The sequence below is a fragment of the Eptesicus fuscus genome, chromosome 5 (assembly GCF_027574615.1).
Source record: "Eptesicus fuscus isolate TK198812 chromosome 5, DD_ASM_mEF_20220401, whole genome shotgun sequence".
Classification (NCBI taxonomy): Eukaryota; Metazoa; Chordata; class Mammalia; order Chiroptera; family Vespertilionidae; genus Eptesicus; species Eptesicus fuscus.
In genome coordinates, this window is record NC_072477.1 from 21808989 (window position 1) to 21830969 (window position 21981).

At 46.6% G+C, this 21981-nt stretch overlaps 1 long non-coding RNA gene across 1 annotated transcript; it reads right to left on the bottom strand.

Annotated features, from left to right (window-relative positions):
• Nucleotides 1–600: 600 nt before the first annotated feature.
• On the bottom strand, nucleotides 601–2423 carry LOC114230580 (uncharacterized). The gene is made up of 3 exons (XR_008556062.1): nucleotides 2372–2423; nucleotides 1895–2201; nucleotides 601–829 (listed from the first exon to the last, which is right to left on the bottom strand). It is a non-coding gene; the product is annotated as an uncharacterized LOC114230580 (long non-coding RNA).
• Nucleotides 2424–21981: the final 19558 nt, after the last annotated feature.

The following is a 21981-nucleotide window of genomic DNA, read 5'->3' on the forward strand; positions in this document are numbered from 1 at the left end:
GCTCCTATACCTTCTGGCCTGGAGCAAGGTCTCTTTACTGTGGAAACCTGGTGGGAGAAGGCTCCATGCAACACTAAGTCAAGGAGGTATTGGGGGAAGTTGAACCCATTAATAATAATCAAGCATTTATATACTAGTTGGTATTTCCACAGTATCGACTAATGATCATTACAATCCTCTTAGCAAACATGTGGGGTCCTTAAGTTCTCCAGACACCATTTTATAGCAGGGGAAATAGGCTGGGTAGATTAATCGCCTTGTGGTTTGAGGAAATCAGTCACATAGCAGGATATTAGGTATCTTAGGTTGAACGTGGTCAGCTAAATGGAGTGTCTCAGGCAAACCACAGGGCAGAAAGGGGTCTGTACATGTGTGTGTGTGTGCATGCAAGCACATATGAAACAAGCTGTTTTTAGCACCATCAGAACTATAATCTATTTGGTATTTTCTAAATTAAGAACTCCCTGGGCCACACACATGGCCCAAGACCATGTTCGGGTCATGGTCAAAAGAACAACAACAACAAAAAGAAACTAAGGAAGAAACAAGTCTGAGAGATGGAGAAAACAGAAAAGCTTTGAGGTTTTAATGATGCCGTTGGACAGAATCGTAAAATCAAGTTCATGTGCTGAAGTCAAATCTAGGCACTTAGAGATACTGTCATCTTCCATCTTCCTCCCCTCTTCCTCTTCCACACTGAGAAAATTCCCTCAGTCCCCTCTTCCAGCTTTTCAGGTCATCTTCAATGTACAATGTCAATATTGCCTCATTATTCCTGTTTCGGTGTAACCCAGATATATTGGCTCTCAGAGACCATGACACTGTATTCCTGGAAATGAAAAGAGAGATGATAGAATTAGAAAGGGATGTTTGATGGTCTAAAAATGACCCTATATCAGACTTTCAAATATTCCCTGGCAGTGTAAAGATGAGAGGGAGACTAGCCTGGCAATTTAATATATTTACTGGGTAAATAGTAAGCATTTGCAGTCTCTGTGACTTAATTAGAATGAAGCTAATTTCGATAAAGAGCTGTGCCCTTTGGTCCTATTTGCATTAAGCAGGCTCCCAATTTCATTTATTATCACTCACATCTAAGGAAACTGTAAGCTATGGGGTTGGCTAAGGGGTTAACTGGGGGAAGGGCAGTTAGTTAGGATATTCGCCAGGGCAGATAAAGGGGAAAGGAGATAGTGGGTAAGATTAGAGCAGAGAGAACAGGTACCCTCCTTATCAACTCCAATCTATGAAAGTAAGTTTTTAACTTGAGGTTTTCATCAGTGTCTATCTCTCTCTGGGTTTTGAAAACATATTATCGGTTAATCTAAATCTTTTATGAACCATTTCAGACTTGTGTGTGCATGAGCTAGTGGAGATTTATTATATTTGACACCATAACTAAAGATTTTAAGGCATTCTTTTAAGCATTCAGCTTGTCTGAATCCCCTGAGGCTGCTAGATCACTATCTCTTGCCAGATGTTAACTTGGTTTCACTGATGGGAGCCCAGGATAAGGTTAAAACTTGCTGTAAACATCATTTGTGCCTTGGAATGTTTAACTCCATCAATATATTACCATTATATATGAAGAAACCTGGGGTTTTACGACCAGAATTCTCCCCCATCCCACCCACATCTCTGTCCTCAATTTATTTCTATATCTTTTGGAAAAGGCAAATGGCCCCTCTTCTGAATTAAAAGAGGCAGAAGAGCAGAAGAGTCCACGAGGGCACGAGTAAAAATACCAACCCATGTTCTTTGGTATCTGCTCAGAACACAAGAAAGCCGGGTATCTCTGGGTGGCAATATGCATACATGGTGTCGTTCAACAGAATTAGAACCAGACCGGGAAGGGTAGCCCAATTCTGCAGGGGATAGCTCTGATAGCTCTCACCAAAGGCCCCCGACGGCGCTGGCGGGCCTAAACAGGTGTAGGTGCGAAGGCAATGCCGTCTCTGGGGTGAGGCTTGGAGGGTACTAGCATTTCTGAGGAGCGATGTGGGGTGGGGTCGGGGCCATAACACCACATATTGGGCCTTGAGGGTCGCCCGGCCTGGGGGGCCTGACTCCCACAAGGGACTGAGCCACAGTGGAAATATGTCATCTGCTGGACTGGGATCGGTAGGCGCAAGCTGCACGTTGTGCACGTTTTCTCCAGGATTTCATCCTTGGCGACGGAACAGGACCTCAGGCTCCAAGATCTGTTGGAGAAATAAACAAGTGGGAGACAAACCACCAAAACAGCAACACGGCGGAGTGGCGGGGAGCCGAGGCCCCGCCTTTGGAAGCCCCGAGCCAATCAGAAGCCTGTTGCTGGGGCCCGGTGTTTGGCCGCCTGACGTTGCCATGGAGACAGAGGAACGTTACACACTAAACACGGGGCGACGTCGAGGTCTATGCATTATATCCTTGGAGACGACAGAGTAAACGTCATCCCGCCCTCCCGCCGCACGCCAGGGGCGGAGGGAGCGACGCAGGCGTCGCCGTCACGTGCGGCCCGTCCGGAGCCAGGCCGGGGGGGCGGGGCCTGTCGCCATGGCTGCGGCGGTGGCTGTTATTGTTTGGTGCTGGAATTAGAAAGCGCTGAGGCGGCTGTGGAGCCAAAACCGATTCTGGGACAGCGTCTCCCGCCCCCGGGCCAGAGAGGGTTCCCCAGCCCCTGGAAATCCAGGACACCCCTAGGCTGTCCCGACACGCCTCAGCCCGGGTCCTGAGCCAAGATCGCTGTGCTGCCTGTGACTCCAGACTGAGGGCCGGACCAGACCAACTCCCTCCACCCTTCGTTGGCCATGATTGTCAGGGTGACCTCCCCGAACCGCCGCGTCCTCCAGACAGCAGCCCGCAGAAGAGCCACTGACTAAACTGCCTTGCCCGTGAGACGGGAACAAAACCCAGCGCTGAACACTTTCCCACTCTAGGAGTGAATTCCAGAGTCGGGAGGAACTGGAAAGTTTATGTTTGTCTTTTATGCCCGTTAAAGGCGGCAGGACGCTGGACATTCGTTCCCTAGACCTTTGCTGAAGACTTGAGGGAGGGGTGCCTCATTAACCCCATTCAAAAACACTTCTTCTCCAAAGGAGAGAACATTTAGAAACCCCTGAGGCCTGTGGTGCTGAAAAGGGGGAAGGCCTGAAAACCCTAGGCCAATAGGAAGCGAAGCTTTGATTTGTACACGCTTAATTTCATCTTGACTAGACAAGCTGGGGGGGGGGGGGGGGGAGTGTGAGAAATCTCTGGGCGCCAGCCTCCTCTCTCTTCACACAGCTCTGGAAACCGTTATAGGAAAGTTGCAGCAACAACGTGTAAACAAAACCAGATCAAGTAGCAGAGGAGTGAAGGAAGGATTGAGATGACAATATGAAAGCAACCACCCTGAACGAAATGTAACCTTTGAATGAAGGCTAAGGCGCCCAGGACTCTGAATTTTCTCCCAATATAATCTTCCAGCCTGGCTGAATTTAAATCCAACTTAAAAAGTTATTTTTGAAGGACAGCAGAGGGGGCGTTATTTGCTGGAATTTAAAAAATAAGCTGTTGAGGTGAGTATGTCGTGTTTTTCTGATGGCAGGAGCATAAAGAAGGATTTCATTTAAAAATGAATGGCGTCAGGGATTGGTTGGGATTCCTCATTTACTCCACCAACACATATCCAATCCCATGTTTCCATCTTTGACGAATCAGAACCTGAGGGTTCCCGTCCTGTTACTCCACGCTAGCCCTCCCTGGGCTCCCAGGGAGGTACTTTATCACCTGCCCCCAGAGCATATCCGTTCCCTTTCAACATTCCCTTGCTCCATCCTCTGACCTACCTATTACTCACTTCCCCGACACCCTTCTTTAAACAGTTCTCCCTTCACTCGCTTCCCACTGTGCGGCCACACCCCAGGTTTCTACCCACTAGACCAGCTCTCCCCCAACCCTTGCCTCATCCACCCATCTCCACCATAGTGTTTTTCCTGTCTGGTTCTTACTTAATAGAAGCTAAAGTCTTTTGTCAATGTTGACTAAACACAGGAGGAAGCTGAACCAAGTCATCTGAATTAAAAAAAAAAAAAAAGCCAGAAAATGGTTGTGATCCATGCCACATATCCAAGCATTATGCGATTCTGCTTTTCACAGGACCATAGGCAAGGCAGCGAAATACTAATTCTGACATTTTCAGGGAAGTAGTGATAATTTCTACTTTTTCTATCAACTGATGATCAAGTTAGACCCCACAGGAGTGTCAGTTTCCCTTCCCCCAATACCATAAGGCCGATTGAAAAGAGAGAAACCTCAAGTTCAAATGGATTGGAAGGTCTGGCTCAAGGGTAGATTAGATGGCATCAGTTTTGGCATGGGAATGAAGTGGTTTGTGTTTTGTTTCAGATGGGAAAGTAAGGCATTTATTTGATTTACCCCCCCACCCCCCGGCACATAAATAACCTATTTTGCCATCTAGGGGAAAAAAAAAAAGTGGAGCCGCAGTCCTTCTTATCTTCCCTACTTTAAACTCAGACATAAGTTAGAATAAGACAGTTTTGTTTACTGTAAGATTATATATCTCTCTCTAGGTCTCTCTTCTAATTCTCAGGCCAATCAGGGACCCAGCAAGCAACTGGCAGAGTGTGGGGGAAGGAAAAACTGAAGACAAGATATATCTACTCTTTAATGTGCCAGGACTGTATAAAGTGCTCTCATTTATGCTCTCAGATCCTCCCAGCACTTCTGTGAATTAGGTCTACTTTTTAAAAAATATATATATATTTTTATTGATTTCAGAGAAGAAGGGAGAGAGAGACAGAGATAGAAACATCAATGATGAGAATCATTGATTGGCTGCCTTCTGCACACCCCACACTGGGGATTGTGTGGATTGAGCCCACAACCCTGGCATATGCCCTGACTGGAAATGAACCGCAACCTCCTAGTTCATAGGTCAATGCTCAACCACTGAGCCATGCAAGCCGGGATGAACTAGGTCTTCTTATGCCCATTCTGACAACCAAAGAAACTGAGGAGTTAAGTAACTTGCCCAGGTTTCCAACCCAGGTGTCAATTTTCAGAGCTTCTGCTCTTCCTACATCCCCACGGTTAGGTGGAATGCAGGAAAAAACCTCTACTTGGATCACTTCACAAGTTTACCTTTCTTTTTTTTATTTTTATTGTTAACAGTACTACAGATGTCCTTCATTTCCCCTCTTTGCCCCTCTCCCTCCAATCCCCGCCCCACCCCAGGTTTTCACCACCTTATTGGCTGTGTCCATGGGCTATGCACATACGCATATATGTTCTTTGGTTAATCTCTTCTCATCCACGGAGACTCTAGCCGCTTTTTCCAAATTCGTTAAAAAGAAAAGGTGGAGGGGAGGGATGGAAGATCAACGGCTAGCAGGGTCGCCTAAGACCACCGGAAAACACAGATATTTATATTATGATTCATAACAGTAGCAAAATTACAGTTATGAAGTAGCAACGAAAATAATTTGATGGTTGGGGGTCACCACAACGTGAGGAACTGTATTAAAGGGTCGCCGCATTAGAAAGGTTGAGAACCACGGTGCTAGATCGTCGTGAAAAGGTGCTGACACACAAAGTAAAAACATTGATCCATCCCTGCCTCCTGGAACTAACCTATATTTACTTATTGGCCCAAGATCCAAGAGGCAAAGAGAGACATGCCCCAGAGCACACGCAGCTGAAAGGTCTGGGCGAGTTCTGGGAGAGTCTGACCCGCCCCAGGCTAGGGAGGCACTAGCTGAGTTCGCAGGCTACCTGGAGAACGCTGCCCAGATTTCTGTGGGGCTGTACTCAGTGCTGGCTCTCCTTCTCCCCTTCCCCCTCCCCCAGGCCAGACCCTGCAGAGAAGCACGTCGAGCACGAATTCCTCCAAACCTCACATGCCTTTAGAATTTTAATGTGTCTAAAGAGTTCCCTCCTTGGCACGCAGCATTAGTCAAGTAGAGTGGGTGGGAAGGGCATTTCCCGGTGATCCAGCGCTTGGGGGAAGGGGAGACCCTCCTCCATTCCAGGCTTGGCAAGCAGCTTCTGGAGAGATCTGTGTGGGTGGCAGTGAGTACAGACAAGCGGGAGGTTTGCTTGCTGGGCAGGAATGCCCACGGGCCACACCTTCCTCAGCCTTCCAAGCACCCCATCGTGTCTGGACCCGTGGAGGGGGTGATGGTGCCAGGGAGTGGGTTCGCCTGTGTCTGGCTCCAACAACCGGTTTATTGTGATGATTCTATTTGTGTTCCCTGTGTTCTGTTTGACTTGGCAGCGAGGGAGGGAAAGGGCAGCAGGTTCACTCTGGTTTGCACTGGGTGGTTCCTGCAGCCACACCCAGGCATTAAAGCCTGAGGCTTGCACCGGGATGCCTTCACCTGGGGGCCCTCTGAGTGCAGAAGCAAGGTGTGGGGAAGTATTTCCTTTTTGTGGGCCAGCCAGGTGTGGCTGGCATTTCACCTATTCCTGTATTACTAACTCCACCCAGATCCAGGTCAAAGGGCAGGCTTAGGAGACCTCCAATCACCCTGGGATCTGGGACCCGGGGCCTATTGATCATGTCCGTTGGGGCTGGATTACACTAAGTCCCTACTACCTGTGGGCACCTTAACTTTTAGATTCAAAGCGAACATCCACGCTGACAATTGTGTTTTACTTCGGGGGACTCAGGTTCCCACAGCTGAAATCTAGACTTTCCTAAAGCATCCAAAATAGGGCTTCTTTTTATACAAGGCGGTAGGTAGCATTCAAAGACAACAGACTTCAGGGCCAAACAGGCTTTAGTCTAGAACTCTGGATTTGCCCCCTTATTTATCTGATCCTCCATCTAGAACGAAAATCTCTGGCATGTGGGAAATAACAGCTAACACTTATGCCGCATTCCTGGCATTGTTCTAAGCATTTTTATGAAAACTCCTTTCAGCTTCCAAACAACCTTAAGAGGTGAGGAGGTGAGTAATATTATCACCATCCCCTTTTACAGATGAGAAACAGAGGCACAGAGAGGTTAAGGCAATTACCAAAGGCCACCCAGCTAAGACAGGGCCAGGATTCCACTGCAGGTCATCTGGCTCTGGAATCCGTGTGCTTAACCACCATGTGGAAGCGCCATTCCTAGAGAGCTCACACTGTACAGGGGCTAGAGATGCCATGGAGAGCAGACACAGATAGAGTCCCCGGTCCCCACCCTGCTTTCCCCACACTTTACTTCCGAGGCTCCCAAGGCAACTTGGAAAGAGCCTTCCTATCAAGCCTAGAAACTTGCCCTTGCCCTGGACCCCGGGATAGCCTTTTGTGAATTCAGGCATTTCCTAGGACAGGTGAAGGTAACATCATGGGCATCCGGCCAGGTCCTAAAAAATGACCTTCAGAACAATTCGCTTTCATGGAGCAAAGCCTTGCCCAGACGCTCTCGGGGCCTGCCTTGAAAAAGCCTTCTACTGGGCAGGGCAGTGTGTGCCTCTCTATGTTCCTTCACATTCTAGGGGGTGGCAGAACCAGGCCAGGGTGCAGGGAGTCACCAAGCATGTCCAGCAAGCAAGGCACAGAGCCCTTCCCTGAAGAAAGTGGCCCTGACCCAGACAGCCAGGTGATGAAACCATTTCCTCTTCCAGAGAGGCTTGCAGGCCTGGCAAGGCCACGGGCTTTGTTCAGCAGGCCGCTCCCTACCGGATGTGATAATGTACACCGTGGGCTGGAGACAGTTAGAATTACTTTTTAAATGGAGGCAAGGTGTAGATAATTGCCATCGCCCACATTTATTGAGTGCTTGGCATGCTTTATGTGGTTGATATGGATTCATTTATTTAATCCTTAAAACAACACTGTGAAATGGGTTCTGTGATTATCCTAATTTGACATTTAAAACACATGGAAGCATAGAGAAGTTAACTTCCCCGAGTCTGCACAGGCAATAAGTGAAATTCAAACCCAGGACGGGCTGACTTCTGAGACCATGATCTTAACTATCTAAAGCAAAGGGGAGGCCCTTTCCTCAGGGTCGGTGGAGACGGGGGACCAGGGAGGAGTCTTGAGACATTGCCATATTGGACTGGCGGGGGGGGGGGGGGGGGGGACAGAGGGGGAAGGAGCGGGGGGGAGGGGGGAGGGGGGGGGGGGGGAGGTCAAGGCTCCAAAGTCCAGTTTTCTGGAGATCCTTAGGACCACTAGATTCATGTCTCCGGAGTGCCATCTGATTCTCAGGCTCTCACTGGCCACTTTGGAGATCCATGAGCCGGAGATGGCTTCAGTAATGCCCCCAGGCTAACTAGATCCCATACTAAAGTCTAAAACTGGGCTCTTTGTCTAGGGGCTCCAGTTGCGCAATCGGTTAGCGCGCGGGTACTTCTAAAACTGGGCTCTTTGTCTGGATATGCCCTGTCCCTCTGCATTTGGGTTCTGCTCTGAGGCTGGGATGGCATCATGCAAGGCCAAAGTCAAAATCCCCAAGGCACCCTTCTATTCCTGGTCCTTTTATAGCACATCCTCTCCCTCCACCTCTTCTCAATAAAACACACACACACCTTGGTAGTATTTAACACCACCAATCCTGGAGCCAGACTCCCTGGTTTTTAATCCTAGCTATGCCACTCATTTGCAAAGTATTAATCTCCCAAATTAATTACTCTACCTGTGCCTCAGTTTTCTTATCTGTAAAACGGGACTAACAATAGTACCTTCCTTATAGTGCTGCTGGGAGGACGGTGAAATACTGTATGTGTATGGCAAATGCTCAACAAATGTTAGGCATTTTTGTGGTGGTAGGTTATTATTTCTTTGCATCCTTCTTTCTCTGGATTTGAGATAAGTGGGTAGAAATCTGGCTCTCAGCTATCATTTTCTGGGCTATTGTTCATACTCCTCCTTCCATGTTCTCCTGCCGTCAACCCTTACGTAGTCCTTTCTGAAGAGATCCAGGATTGGTATTCTTAGAATGGGGAAGAAATCCTTTAGATTAGGTCAGGGGTCTTGGGGAAATTGATTTAAGATAATTTTCCTGAAAATTTTAATAGGTCAACTTGGGCAGGCAGCTATTAATTCATAACAGCTGCTGAGAAATTGTTGTCAACACCTCGTAGAGGTTAGGTTGGAAGTCATGAAACCTGAAATAATTATTGAGCAACAGCAATGTAGGGGATTACTGATGGCAAAATAAACAACCTGTAAAAAAAAAAATCCACCAGCCCCACCCTTGGGGTTCCCCTAGAGACCTCACCTCCTTCTCTTAGATTATCATCTCAGTCTGACTACAAACCATGTCTGAATAGATTTTAATTTCTTTTTGACATCTAACAATAGAGCTATACAAACCCAAGTGCCTACTAAATATAAGCTGATGATGATATGGGCCTAGGATAGAAAGTGAGCAACTAAATGGGTGAGTTAGTGCTGCAAAGGAGGGTCAAGACAAAGAGGTACCTTATCTCAAATCTGAACAAAGGAGTATATTTCCTGTGAAGTCTGATGAGAAGAAAAAAAAAAATGTGGTTTGACTCCATCACACAAAGTAAGTTACAGTGGGTCTTGCCCTGCCGTAGAACTTTAAAGGCCTGAGCAGCACATTTGTGGTTTGGTTGTGTTACCCGATTCTGGGGCTTAGACATGCTGCGCTTAGTTCATGGCTATAGAGTTTCCAGTCCTCCTTTCAGCTCTTACGTTATGGTTTCAGGTTGGCCACACATCTCTCCACTATTCAGATGGAACAGCTGCCAGGTATCTCCCAGAGAGAACATATTAATAATAATAGTAGCTGCCACTGAGCTGTTGCCAATTGCCAGGCATTGCTGCATCTTCTTTCTTTCTTTCATAGAATTTAGAGAAGGGGGTTGGGGTGTGTGTGTGTGTGTGTGTGTGTGTGTGAGAGAGAGAGAGAGAGAGAAACATCAATTTGTTGTTCCACTTATTTATAGCATTCTGTGGTTGCTACTTGTATGTGCCCTGACCCAGGATCGTATTCTCAACCTTGGCATATCGGGACTATGCTCTAAACCAGGGGTCCTCAAACTTTTTAAACAGGGGGCCAGTTCACTGTCCCTCAGACCGTTGGAGGGCCGGACTATAGTTTAAAAAAAACAACAACTATGAACCAATTCCTATGCACACCGCACATATCTTATTTTGAAGTAAAAAAACAAAACAGCAAAAACACCCGCATGTGGCCCACGGGGCCGTAGTTTGAGGACACCTGCTCTAAACAAGTGTGCTACCCGGCCAGGGCCTATGTGTCATTCATAAAATGCCCACTTCATAGGTTAGGAAACTGAGGCTTAATACAAATAAAGTAACTTATCCAAAATCACACAAGTAGAAAGGTGTCGATTCTGCATTCACACCCAGGACCATGCCAGGCGACTGCCCAAACGGAGTACTTATACACTAGGTTACACACCATCCCTGTATTCTTTCCTCCTTCCACACCTTTGCCTTTGCTGCGCTTTGCCCTTTTCTCCTGCACCCCTATTGAGACCGTCATCTCCACTCTATCCACCCTTCAAAGGCCTTCTCTGTTCTGCTGTCCCAACCATTCTAGTGCAAAGTAATCTCTCACTCCTCTGAACGTTTTCATTGGGACGATTTATTTTTGGCACTTAATTATGCATCATCTTGTATTTTTATTCAAATGTTTTATTGCATAAACTACAAGCTCCCGAAACCAGGATCAGTGTATTCCCCCAGCACTCAGCCTAGAACTGTGAACACAGTAGATGCTCACTAAGTGTCCAAGTGAACGAAAGAAAACTCAAGATAAATGTCTCAAATGTGGCCTCTGCACAAAGGGCATTTTCAACAAGTGAGAAAAGTTTTGAGCTCAGCTCCTTTGAACTGTAAATCTTTCTGTAGCGCCTGGTCCAGTACATAGGTGGCAAATAAATATTTGAGGAATGAATGAAAGAACGAAATTCCCTCTCCATCACTTATGAGTGACTGGGGCACATTAGCTGAACTCCAAGTCTCAGTTTCCTTCTCTGTAAAGGGGGGGATGATTCCTAGAGAGTTTATGTGAGCTTAGAGACATGCAAGGCGTCTCCCCTCACAGTCCTTAGCACATGAGAGCTACCATCATGATCATTCTCACCATTATTACTTTCTAAACCTTTCGTGGGAAATAATCCAGCAACTCAAAAACAGAGGACTTGGGTCACTAGAGAGAGGTGGGAAATTGCTACCCGAGGTGAACAAAACAATCCTGAGCAACCATATGACCCACAGTCTCCTGCATGGTGCTGTTTACCAGGTTTCAGGGTTACGTTTTGTTTTTGCTTGTGGCCAAGTCTGTGGCTAAGTCGGAACCCCCATGGTGTCTTCCTATGGAACCCAGCATACCGTTGCTGCGGGGGCCTGCTTTTCCTTTCTTTATTAAGAAAAGGAAACAGGAAATCGAATGTAAAAACCCTCGCACGGTTAGTGTCACACCAAAGTTGTGAATTTAACCACACCCCCGCCCGGAAATGAAAGTACAGTTCTCACAGTGATGTTCCCTCTCCTTTGTGACCCACACAGTGTTTTTCAGATTTTAGTTAGATAGTGCAGGTGAAAGGGCTGAACTCTGGGCAGCGGGCTGTCATTGGGTATTTGTTGATTTGGGCCTAGAGTAACACAGATTTGATATTGCACAAACGGAGAAGGGACTTTCATTTGCTGTAGGACAATGTGGCTCCATCAAACTGTGGGGTCCACAGCAGATTCTGACCCACAGACAGGTTTTTTTTTGTTCCAGCTTACATAACGTATTTTGTTTCTTTGTTAATCCTCACCTGAGGATATTTTTCCATTGATTTTTAAAGGGAGAGAGAGAGAGAGAGAGAGAGAGAGAGAGAGAGAGAGAGAGAGAGAGAATCAGTGTGAGAGAGACACATCCATTTGTTACCTCCCGCACATGCGCCCAGATGGGGGCCAGGGATCGAACCTGCAACCCACATATGTGCCCTTGATGGGGAATCAAACCTGAGACCCTTTGGTGCATGGGTCGATGCTCTAACCACCGAGCACACCAACGAGGGCTACATAATGTGTTTAAAAATTTGCTTCATTGCCAATGTTTAAAAACCGAGATTTTGCACATTTGCACACACACACTCAGTATAGATTTATGGCCTTCCTTGGGGGAAGGGGACTGGTGATAGTGGGTGACAGCTGCCCCTTTAAGTGGACACATGTCTTTGACTTGGTGCAGTCACAAAGCTTTGGCTGCCTTTTAGATACACAGAACATAAGCCTGGTAGCTCAGTGGGGGCAGGCAGGTGAAACAAATGAGTGCAGCGGGTGGGCTGCTGTTGCTGTGCTTTTACCCTGTTGACTATGACCTGTCCATGCGTTACTAGCTTCCTGAGGGCGAGGACTGTGCCTTAGCCCCAGTTGTATTTCCAGAGCCCAGTACAGTGTGCCTGGCCTGCTGGCACAGAGTAAGTGCTCAATAAACATTGAGTGACTAGGCGAAGGGATCACTTGTTGAGTGTTTAGGGCCAGGGAGTCTAGAAATGAGACTCACTCGGAGTCCTCTATGGAGTTGCTGCTAAGTTCTAAAGGTGACATCACTGACCTGGATTCATGAGTATTTTTTTTAATAATGATGTCATGCTGACGTTCATACAGGATTTCCACATTGTTTCTCTAATTCTTATGCAACGAGCTGAAACACACACCTTGCATACCACCAGCAGACAGATTTAAAAGGGCACCTGGGCTACTACAAAGTGGTATAGAATAGTGGTTCCAAGTTTGGGATCTGGAGCCAGACTGCCTGCTCTTCCACTCACCAGCTGTGTGGTCTTGGGCATGTCACTTTATCTCCCTGTGGCTTCATTTCCCCATCTGTGAAATGAGGATATTAAGGGTACCCACCTCTAACATGAGGATTGCCTGAGCTGCTGGATGTAGAATGTTTAGAAGAACAGCGTGCAGTTAGTCGTCAACCAACATTAGGTAGGACCCTCACTATCGAGAACCCCTTTATGTGAAAGAAAGAAACCAAAATAAATGACAAATAGGAGAGACAAATGTGCTACTGAATTTGAAATATCTTACATACTGAGCACAGAGTATATTGTTTTAACTTGTTCTCATCCCTGGAAGATGTTCGAATTCATTATTAGTTTCTTGGCAGTAAAGCATGTGTTTTTCTAGGTGATGGCAGTAGTGCCTAATACACATAATTCCTGTAATACCCACCCACTGTGTAAACCGAGTCCCCTTCCCTCCTTGTCATGGGCTGCAGGATCTTCTCTCCCTTTCCCGTAAGTGGCCCAGCGTCATTTCATTCAGGGGGAGCTACTCTAACCACTGCAGCTGTTCTAAAATTGTGAGCATGCCAGCATCCGTCCTCCTTTCCTCTCGGCTCCCCCAGGCTCTCTCCTGTTCCCTCTCTGTCACAGCAGGGTGAGTAGCTGTCAGGATTTATGAGCCTAAAACAGGCACTCTTTCAGTTCTGAAAATTTCCCAGGAAATGCCAGTTATGTTCCCACCTCCCCCATAGCCAGTTTATTCCTGGGTGGATATCATTATTATTCTGTTACCAGGAGTCAACTCTGAGATCAGGGACAAAGGACTGAAGACAACACATGTGTGTGCACATGCACACAGATTTGTCCTTGGAAGATCAGTAGGCAGCTTCCAACACAGTATCCAGTGAAAATGTTTGGGGTAGTGATGCCTTGAGAGTGTTGAAAAGACAGACCCTACTTTAATAAAGCCCAATACATGGAAGTGCGAATATTAAAACAGATGAATTAAGTGGTGATTAACCATCTTTTAAAAAATCATTTCCTATAAGAAGGCTGCATCAGGGATTTAATTAAAGAGCCTTTCTCAGAACATTTGAAATCAGATTTATAGTACAGGGCCTCCTCTAATCCTTTCTTCATTTTCTCAAAAAAAAAATATGAGCATCAGCTGACACCCAGACCCAAAGAGCCTAATCTCAGTTGCTCAGTATGAAGTGCTCAGCACACGGGTTTCCCTCCTGCGCCTGTGGCCAGCCTCTCCCCATGTGGCAGAGCAGAGGCAGCAGCCAGCCCAGTGGGATGGAGATGTCGGGTTCTGGTGGTGGTGGCAGAATCACAGCTGCTTGGCAGTTCCTTGATGGCACCACGGGGACAACATGGATGGAGGTCTGTGGTCCTCCAAGAAGGACATTGAAGTCCATACGCAAGTCCTCCCCTTCGTTCCACAGATGGATGGTAAAGTGGGTGCCAAAAAGGTGGACCCAGTGCAGACTGTGGGAAAGAGGCTAATCAGTGATAGCTGATCATTGTGGTGAAATGGACGTCCCGCTAACTATACACCCCAAGCAGCAGTCCTGCCTGCAGTGCCACAGGAGTGGGGGGCAGGGCAGGTCCCTCTGCCTTAGGCTTTGGAGACAGACATTATGGGCCCATGGGTATTATTCAAGTTCAAATTTCTCAGGACCTGACCTTGCCTCTTCAATTTCATCTACACCTGATCCAGGCCTAGAGGAGTTAGCACAACTTCCTAAAGAAGGTGATGTTTGAGTTGAGGCCTAATCCTTTAGGGAGGAAAAAGGAAGGCATTCCGGATAGATGGAAGGGTCCATGCTAGCACACAGAGGAAAAGAGAGTTTATCGCATTCAGGGAATTGCAAGTGGTTCAGCAAGCTTTAAGGTATCTGGGAGTGGAATGACGGGGAGAGGGAGGTGGCAGGCTTTGGGGAGGGTTGAGAGAGTTGCTATGTAAGCCATGCCAGAGAGAGAAGCAGGCCCCAGATCATAGAGAGCCTTGTGTGCCTGCTAAAGCATTTGGGTTTTATCTGGAGAGAAAAATGAAGACCCTTTGAAGAAATTTATACAACGGGGTGACCAGATTTGTGTTATAGAAAGGTCACTCTGACGGGAAAGGGGGAAGGACTCGGGGGAACTAGGAGGAGACCACCAAGGAGCCAGAGTGGTAGGTGCCTGCCCCCAGCCAGGGGCAGAGGGGAGGAGCATGAGTGGAGAGATTCTGTTGGTCAGTTAGTAATAAACTAGACACAGTGATTCATTTATACCTTCCCCATTCCTAGCTTCATTTCCCCATCCAGCCCCTACAAGCCGTCTTTGAATCTCGTCCAGTTCCCTTCAGCTCTAGTAGCAGGCTGCCAGATTCCCCTGGTTTTCTTCATGGAAAGCTCCCGAATTTTTCTCTCTAAAATCCCTTAGAAGTGCTTTGGCCAGTGGAGGAGAAGGGTCTTCAATGCCTTTATAAGAGCAGCTAAGAAACAGCGCCTTAGTCAAGTAATGAGAGCCCCATTGCTGTGCTAGCTGCCAATGACAGAAAACCCGAATGAGAAACAGCCGTGCCAGCCTCAGGCCTCACATTCTGTCAGGATGTAAGAGCCAAGCTGTGTGTGCATGCCAAGTCCTCACTCCCCTGGGTGATGCCTTATGGCCTCCATCATGCCAGCCAAAATATACCCTGGGCGATTCTATGTGGGAGACACGTGGCCCACTGAGCACAGAACGTCTCTCCCCTGCTTGTGTTGGGGGCCAAGGCAAATACCTGTACGGTCAGCTCATCAAGCTCCTTTAGGCTTGCTCTGCATGAACAATGTATGTTTTGGGAAGCCTGGTTCTTTCAAATTCATAAACTAATGAGCTGTATTACATTAGGATTCTGCTGTATGTTCATCCATCAAAATGTACATGTCTAAAAATATTTATTAAGATTTAATACTGGGGGAGACAAAGATAAATTAGATATCAGACATGACTAATTCAAGCAAGCCCCAGTCACAAAACCAGCACTGTAGGGCTTTTTGATCTGTGAGGAAAATTTTCCAAGTAAGATTTGTCCCCAGTGATGCAGGAAATGCCATCTTCTTGTCATCGGTCCAGCCCTAAATTCACGCTTTCGTGTTTGTTTGTCTAACTGCTGCTCCTAATTCCAGGTGAAAAATTCCTGCTATTCAGAGGCAGAGCTGTTTGTCTATAATTTATGAAACTCTTGGGTTCCTTCCCAATGAAAAGAGCTACTGAAATAGAAGTTATTCTCATTGCCATGCCAACAGCAGATCCACAACATCATCTCACAAACACACTCTGTCCTACAGCCCAAGGCACATACACTCACGTTCCTCCATCAGGAAGATCTTTCCATTTCCTTCAAAAACAAACCTCCTTCCCGTACAATTCCCCACCCTAGTAGTATATGCAGGCCTCCTCCCCCAGCGAGCTGGCAGAGGTGTACACACGTGTGCACGCACACACAGTCCTCCGGCGCACGCCTCCTTTCTCGTTCCCCAAGAGCCCCGGGGATGTGTGTGTGAATGTCTGCACTGATGACATATTGTGACAGAACGCGCAAGAGTGAGGCACAGCCACAAAGCAATGCAGGTCACGGCAATAGGCTTTATATAACCCAGAGCCACGGAGAGACCCAAAATAGCAGCCTCCCTGCTGCTCAGTTAGTCTCCTCCATCAAGCAGGGATAAAATTAGAGCAGGCACTGACGCGCACCTGCGTCTGCAATGGGACTCCAGGGAGACAGTGAGAACAGCCTCGACACTCTGCCATCGGCCATGCAGACTGCCAGATTCTTCAGGCCCAATCTGTCACCAGACAGAGATGTGTGCGTGCATGTGTGTGTGTGTGTGTGTGTGTGTGTGTGCGTGTGCATTCACACGGGTTGTACGTGTGCACCATGTGGAGCCCTGCTCTGAGGAGAACATTTCAAAGGAATGACCTGGAGATGGTGTAAGGAGCTTGGCTGTTTGGGGCTGTGAAAGGGATGTCCCAGTTCTTCTTCACTGCCCTCCACATCACTTCTCTCTGGCCCATAGGGGGTCAAATTTGGCTGGGATGTCCCCCCTTTAGGATTCCATTCTGCAAAACAAATAAGCAAACAACAAAAACAAAATCAAAATCCTACTAGGTTTACTTCAGTCTGACCAAACATACACAATCTGGTATTATATTAGACTAGAGGCCCGATGCACAAAATTCGTGCAAGGGGCTCAGCCCTCGCAGCCACGCTTCTTTGGCAAGGTCATCCAGAAGGACTTCTGGAAGGATGTCGGGAAGGTTGTTCAGCTGTCCGGTCTAATTAGCATATTACGCTTTTTTTTATTATTATTATATATTGTTCTAAGACATCAAGAGGAGGGACTAGGCTGGGTGAATTTAGCTGACTGTTCTGTAGGTCTCTGGACCTTGACCTTGTCTGGAAGCCAAGATCATTGCTCACAAGTGTCATGGGTGGAAATGCTGTCCAGGTGAGGCAGGGGAGTGATCTGTTCATTCTCTGCTTGAATGTGGGCAGGGCAAAATATTTCCCCCCCCCAAAAAAAAAAATGTAGTTAAATGTTTGTTATCTTGATCACTGGGTACCAAATATAAATTCCAAGGGAGGGCCGGGACCGGTTTGGCTCAGTGGATAGAGCATCGGCCTGCGGCCTCAAGGGTCCCAGGTTCGATTCCGGTCAAGGGCATGTACCTTGGTTTCAGCACATCCCCAGTAGGGGGGTGTGCAGGAGGCAGCTGATCGATGTTTCTCTCTCATCGATGTTTCTAACTCTCTATCCCTCTCTCTTCCTCTCTGTAAAAAATCAATAAAATATATTTTTAAAAAAATAAAATAAAATAAATAAATTCCAAGGGAGGAAACAGAGACCAGAGAAACTATATGAATAGCACAGACAAGATAGAATGAAACTGGGCTGTGTCGTTTTGTTTTATTTTTAAGAAAGAGTCATCATCCTATGCTATTACTTCTGAAATTCTACTAGTACACAGTCATTTCTTGGTTTAGAAAATACAGGCCCTCAGTATCTGGGGGTGTTTCTGTCCCTGGAGTTCTCTTTTAAGTAAATACTTCAGAGAACAGTAGGTAACATATTAAACTATTTCAAATGGAGACATTAGTGATTTATCAAATCCTTTTCCTTTTAAGGTAACCCGAATAAATCCTGGAGCTCCCAGGAGGCCCAGGATCTGCACAGTATCATCTTCCAAAAAACAAAATCAACATATACAGCCCAAATAATCTAAACTAAAAACTTATTGAAATTTTTATTCCCATTTTTACTTAAATATTGAGAAGAGCAAAAATAAAATTAAAAAGAAGGATCTAATCAGTAAACACAGCCACACTCTGAACCTCCCCTTTCCTCTCCTCTCTAAACCTTACAGCTGCTCTGAGCCCCCTAAAGCTTCCAGACACCCAGACCTTGTGAATATTTCTTTCTCTCCCCCAACTTCTTCTCTCTTTTCGTGTAGATTGACTAGCTCTCTGGCTTCTTCTGGTCCTCTCCAGTCTTCCCACTGTTTGGCTTCTCCACACACATACACAAAGAGCATCCAGAAGATGACTCAGAAGCAAAAATCTGTTCCTTCTTAGAAGCCTGGGCATAAAGGGCTCAGGAAGAGTGTGGATATTCATCTTGTTAGACCAGCAGAGCTGTGATGCACTGATGGGTGAGGTCAGGGATCCCTGGAGAGAGACTTCCCAGGAAAGGACCTCTTTAAAGGAGATGGGATGGAGGAATGGAGAAAGGCAAGTGGAGGGAGCTTCCAAGTGAAATTATTATTGTTTGACAGTTTTTGTCTCTAGCTTACCCTGTACCGTCACCAGGCCACGAACTCATTCAAAGAACATGGTGTTCATGACTTAATATGTCTTTCTTTTCTCAGTCCCATCCCAACCTACGGTCCCGCTGAACAACGCCATGGCCATTGAACAGGTTTCTTCATGCTCTTGTGCCTTTGTTTATGGTCTTCTGTCTTTCCAGAATGTCCTTTCCGTACTTCCATCTTCCCTATCCAACCACCTCCCCTCCCTGGCAACCTAGAGCACTTAAATTCACTTTTCAACACTCATCTCAAAGGTTACCTAGCCTGGTACCTTCCTCTTCCTTCTCCCTACCCTTCCCTACCCTACCCTATCCCACCTTTGGTAGGCAAAATTCTAAAATGGAACCCAAGATTCCTGCCCTCTGGTGTACATGTATCCTGGTATGGTATACCCTTGAGTGTGGGTAGGATCTGTGAATATGATATGATATCACTCCTTTGGTTATGGCAGAAGGGATTTTGCTGATGTAACTAAGGCTCCTGATCTATTGATTTTGAGTTAATTAAAAGAAATATTATCTTGGGTAGGTCTGAGCTAATCAGATAAGCCCTTCAAAGAGGAATTGGGACACACACACACACACACTCTCCTGAAATTAGATTCTCCTGCTGGCCTTAAAGAAGTAAGGTGCATGTTGAGAGGGGGCCTATGGAAGGGCCATGTAACAAGGACTTGATAGCAGCAGAGGTTTGGAGAATGGTTCCCACTGGCAGCTGGAAGGAAAATAGGAACATCAGTTATACAGGCTCAAGGAACTAATCACGTGAGCTTGGAAGAGGACCTGAACTCTAGAAGGGAATGCAGCCAAACAGGCACCTGGATTGCAGCCTCATGAGACCCTGAGCCATGCCTGGACTCCTGACACACAAAACTATGAGATAATTAATGTGTCTTGTTTTAAGCCACTAAGTTTGGTAATTCGTTATGCAGCAATAGAAAACTCCTACCAACCCCTTTCCAAGAATGAATTTATCATCCTCTGGACTCCACAGCATATTATACTTGCCAATATCACATCATGTCATAATTATTCCCTGCACATCTGTCATCCCCATTATCATTGCACCCCTAGTCTCAGTCTTCTTTGGGCCTGGCCCTCAGTATCTGGAAGTTAGTAGGTACTAACAGTCAGAAGTAACACGTTTGTTGAATTCATGTCACACAAAAACAAAAATCACTTTAATCTTTACTTGCTAGAAATTTTAAGCAGAGGTCATCTTGTTGACCTCATATGTGGGCAGGGTTGGCTCACTTCTCCATGACATTTTGTACATATATAAATAGATTCAATTATTAATATAACATATCCCATAATAGCCCCTAAAACAAGATATTGTTTCAGATCTCTCCTCTAGCTTTAGGCTATAACATTTCTCTTGGATGTTCCAGGAATATCAGATCTTCTACAACAGCATCTTTAAAATCACACATAATAATGCTGATCCTTAGTGGGCTGTGAGCAGTTGGCAAATCTATGCTTCCATATAAGGACTCCACTCTTAGCCAAATATTGTCTCTCCCAGAGGCCTCTAGGACATCCCCCAGAGCACACCAGAGCATCTCTGCTTAACTATTAGCCAATATAGCCTATGTACCTCATATAGCGGTACCAGTTTCACTATTGCTATATTGTCCCCTCAAAGACAATTGTAATGGCCCGTCCATGAGGCCTGACTTTTGGTTTAGAAAATACAGTCACTAAAGCTACATATGACCCTAAAAATAGGGGACAAGTCTATGAGGTTGGTTTGCCTAATTTCTTCCCCACCTTCATAAACACGTGTGTGCACGTACATAGGTACAGGCTGCACACACACACACACACACACACACACACACACACACACACGCCTTCTTCATTGGCTCCACAGACAATATAAATACCTATAGCAGGGAACAGAGCACTTTATTTCTCTCCGTGTAAAAAAATAAGTACGGAATTAAAGCTCCCAAATGGCACACATTTCTTTGCCACCATTTTGCAACACTGCTCAGAATTTCCTTTGGCCTTAGACAAAAAGGAGGAGGGATTTCTCATGGATCAGGGAATCTATGCCAAGGGCCTTGGGGGCAGGGACAGAAGAGGAAGTGAGGGTGCATGACAGGCACCTCTCTGTGCCTTTGATTCAGACATTCCTGGTGCTTACTGGGTGCAGACACCTTTCTCTGAGCCTATTCCCTTGCATGCAAAATGGGCGTAATAATCACACTGACATCATGGGGTTGTTTTAAGGATTATATAAAACAATGTACGCAAGGCAGACAGCTCAGAGCTTGGCATACAAAAAGCCACTCAGTGCCCTTTAGCTATTACGATTATTTGACCTGTAATCAGGTTCAAAGGGGGTCTTTTAGGGTCTGAGAAATTGGGTGGATACTGGCCCACCCCCAGAGTTGCTGGTTGCTCATCAGTCTTAGGGTCTCTGGAAGGTAAGTCTGACAGACTCCTCATTACAGCCTGTTCCCCAGTCACCTCACCCCCGTCCCTTCCCGGGAGTGGCAAGGAAGGCATTTGGCAAGAAACCCAGGAGTGAGACAATAGGTGTGAATAAAACAGGAAGTTTGGTTTGGAAGCAAGCACCAGCAGAAAACCACTCATGTCGAACACCTGAGTCAGGCTGCTGATTGGGTGCTGAGCCATCACTCAGCTCAAGCTTCAATGGGAAGGTTTATACCAGGGCCCCCAAATTAAAGAATGTTGCCCTTCAGGTCACCAGGGAAATAGATTGAGTTGGGGACCAAGGGCTCGTTTGAGACAGCACAGGCTTTGGCCTTCTGGGTTCAAGTTTGCTGTCACCCAGTTGTTATGTAACCTTGGGTAGATTATTCAACCTTTCTGAGCCTCAGCTTCCTTATCTTTGAAAGGGGTAGGGCTGTTGGGAGGGTTAATGGGAATAACATGCAAAGAACCGAGCACAGCACCTGGCCCACTCCATAAATGTGCGCCCATCCCACTTCCCCTCCCAGGTGTCTGGGACACCCGCCCACCCCTTCCTTGTCTCCCAGCTGAAGACAGTCGACTATGATGTCTGAGATGACGCTGGTTCTTGATTATTTGATATTGCCACATATCTGGCCTTATCACTGGTTATTGACTGTAAGACCGGCTGCTCTCTTCTCTACCTGGCTCCTTCCTGCCAGGCGGTTTCTCTTGACGCACTTAGACAATGATGAAGGGTTGGGCCAGGTCACCTGGTGGCACCAGGATTGATATGAAAAAGCTTCTGCTTAATATTCCAAACCTATGGGAAGGAATTACTTTAAAAATGCAGATATAGCCCTAACCAGTTTGGCTCAGTGGATAGAGCGTCGGCCTGTGGACTGAAGGGTCCCAGGTTCGATTCCGGTCAAGGGCATGTACCTTGGTTGTGGGCACATCCCCAGTAGGGGGTGTGTAGGAAGCAGCGGATCGATGTTTCTCTCTCATCGATGTTTCTAACT